This window comes from Anastrepha ludens, chromosome 2 (genome assembly GCF_028408465.1).
Source record: "Anastrepha ludens isolate Willacy chromosome 2, idAnaLude1.1, whole genome shotgun sequence".
Taxonomy (NCBI): domain Eukaryota; kingdom Metazoa; phylum Arthropoda; class Insecta; order Diptera; family Tephritidae; genus Anastrepha; species Anastrepha ludens.
The window spans coordinates 174483138-174485595 of record NC_071498.1 but is presented as its reverse complement, the minus strand read 5'-3'; the positions used below and the strand labels follow the sequence as shown (position 1 = coordinate 174485595).

Below are 2458 nucleotides of genomic sequence, written 5' to 3'. Positions count from 1 at the left end.
GAGTGATGAGGCCCATTTCCCCCTGGGTGGCTTCGTCAACAAGCAAAATTTTCGGATCCGGGGCTCAGAACATCCTAGAGCTATTGTTGAAAAGCCTCTCTATCCTCAACGTGTGACTGTTTGGTGCGGTTTATGGTCCGGCAGAGTCATTGGACCTTACTTTTTCGAAGATGAAGGAAAGCAATGGCAAACGTTTTTTTAAGACGGCGCGCCACACAAGCAACAACTCTTATTGGGAAATCCTTAAAAACGGTTGTTACATTATTTTCACCTAACCTGAACAACATTCACGATGGACCGATTCAACGACAATGTTGAATTCGAAGGGAACTCAAATCGAACGACGGCATTTGCGGTCAGTAGAATCGCCAACAGTTGACATGACATATGCCCCTACTGAACTTGCTTCTCGTAGCACAACAGTGGTTTTCATTCAGGAAAATCAGCTCTGGTTTCAAGGCTCGCGATTTTTGAAGCTTAGCCAAGAAGAGTGGCTCAGATCCTCATTCGACACTATTACAGCTGTTCCTGAGCAAAGCAGGCAACAAATAGCATAAATCACCAAATTAAATAAGCGCAGAACAAGAACTTGTTGAAAATTTGAATTTATGTTTTATCATTTTGTATAAAAATATAGTTCATTCTATTAAAAAAACCATATAAAACCAAGTTTCAAGTTCTGCGAAAATTAAAAAAAAAAAACTTGAAAAAATGTATACACTTTTTATCCAGAATTTTTAGAAACATTTCAAGTACGCAGTTTTATAGTCCATTGAATTTTGGTAGAATAAAGTGCAGGTTTCAAGTGGCTTAAAAATAATTAGCTTCGATTTTTGGTAATTTTTTTTGCGGTGGTCTTGCGCATTTCCTCCATTAATGAATGCAAGAAATTTTTTTATATGTTGCAAAACTCGCAATTCTTAAAATGTTCCTGGTTTTTGTAAAATTTTTCATAAAAAATTATCATAAATAAAAAAAACACCAGTCTAACGGTTAGACGCGATAGAAGTGAAACCTTCCGTAAAACAAACTGAGAGAGAATGAGACGAAAGCAGCATTAGGAGCGGGATAATTATAGGTTCATTATAATATTGCTATAAAGTTCATATTTTATTTTCTTCATTTTATTATTATTCATCCTCAATGTTTTCAGTTTCAACAAATAATAGGAGTGGCTTATGATAGCTAAAATATGATACAAATGCTTTGGTTTCGATGTTGTCAAAAAAAATACCCAAACGGACCGAAGAAACAGACTTACAAATTTCTTCCATTTTCGTCTACTTGTATTCATATACAAATTTATGTCTCTTCCCACCAAAGCTAAATGTATTAGTATATTTCTTCTTGTATTTATTCAAGGCCGAAATCCCGGCGGTACTGCAATACCGGGCCAACCCGTGGCAGAGGTGGAGCAAGCCCCTTAAACACTCCGCCCATTTCCAAAAATCAGTTTAACATTTGTTGTCCTCCGACGGAGGATCTATCAGATGTTAAGCTGATAAGAACAGATACCACACTACCTAGTCAATAGATTTTCTAATAAACCTTTTGAGAATTACACGCTCACAAAAATTATTTATATCAACATATAATATAACGCTTCGTAACTAAATAACTTTTAGGCCATCGGCGACAGCATGGCGCGGTAGCCGAGAGACTAGCAATGTGAGCTTTCGAACCAAAATCCTTGGTTCGAATCACAAGAAAAAATAAAAGTTATTTAGTTCGTCGCTACGTTTATATCAACATATAATATAACGCTTCGTAGCCAAGAGGGTCGCTTTTTCGTTTCACTTTTTCTCAAATCACTCCCAACGATTCTAAAGAAGTTTTCACTTCAAAAAGAAAGAAATAAATCGCCAAAACTTGTCAATAAGCGCCTGTGATTGTTGGTTATGACACACAAATGTTCACACAGAGATATGCATGCACGCGTACACATACATATGTAGTTTATGTGCATACTACATACATATATACTTCGTTTTTTTCTAATTATTTTTTCTTGATTTTTTATTTCTTCTTCTTTTTCTGAGTTTGCTACCACAAAGAGCTTACGAGTTTCACTTAGTTAATTGTTGCCAAGCGCTTGCGTTGAAAACCCGGCCACTGCCCACTAATTCGTGCATAAATTCGGCGCACCACATTTTATATTTATATGGATTTGTATATGCTAGGTTTTCCTTTCTTTTTTTCTTTTGCTGCAGATTAATTGCTAGCAATTTATTTGCTGCCATTAATACGCGCTACCACTTGAAAAATATTATGGCCGCTGCAGCGGCTGCTCACTGCCATTCGCTTTCATTAATTTTATGGCTGCTATTTAGCTGTGTTACATATTTTAAGTATTTCTATTTTGTATATATTTTTTTTTGTTTTTTCATTTATCTCATTTATTCTCATTCCGCTGCTGGGCAATTTGAACAGAATTAACATTAATTTAGTGAAGTGATTT

The 2458-nt window shown here is 35.8% G+C and overlaps 1 non-coding gene across 1 annotated transcript; it reads right to left on the bottom strand.

The window, feature by feature from the left end:
- Window positions 1-1353: 1353 nt before the first annotated feature.
- LOC128856152 (U2 spliceosomal RNA) lies at window positions 1354-1547 on the bottom strand. The gene has a single exon (XR_008453813.1). It is a non-coding gene; the product is annotated as a U2 spliceosomal RNA (small nuclear RNA).
- Between the last annotated feature and the right edge of the window lie 911 nt (window positions 1548-2458).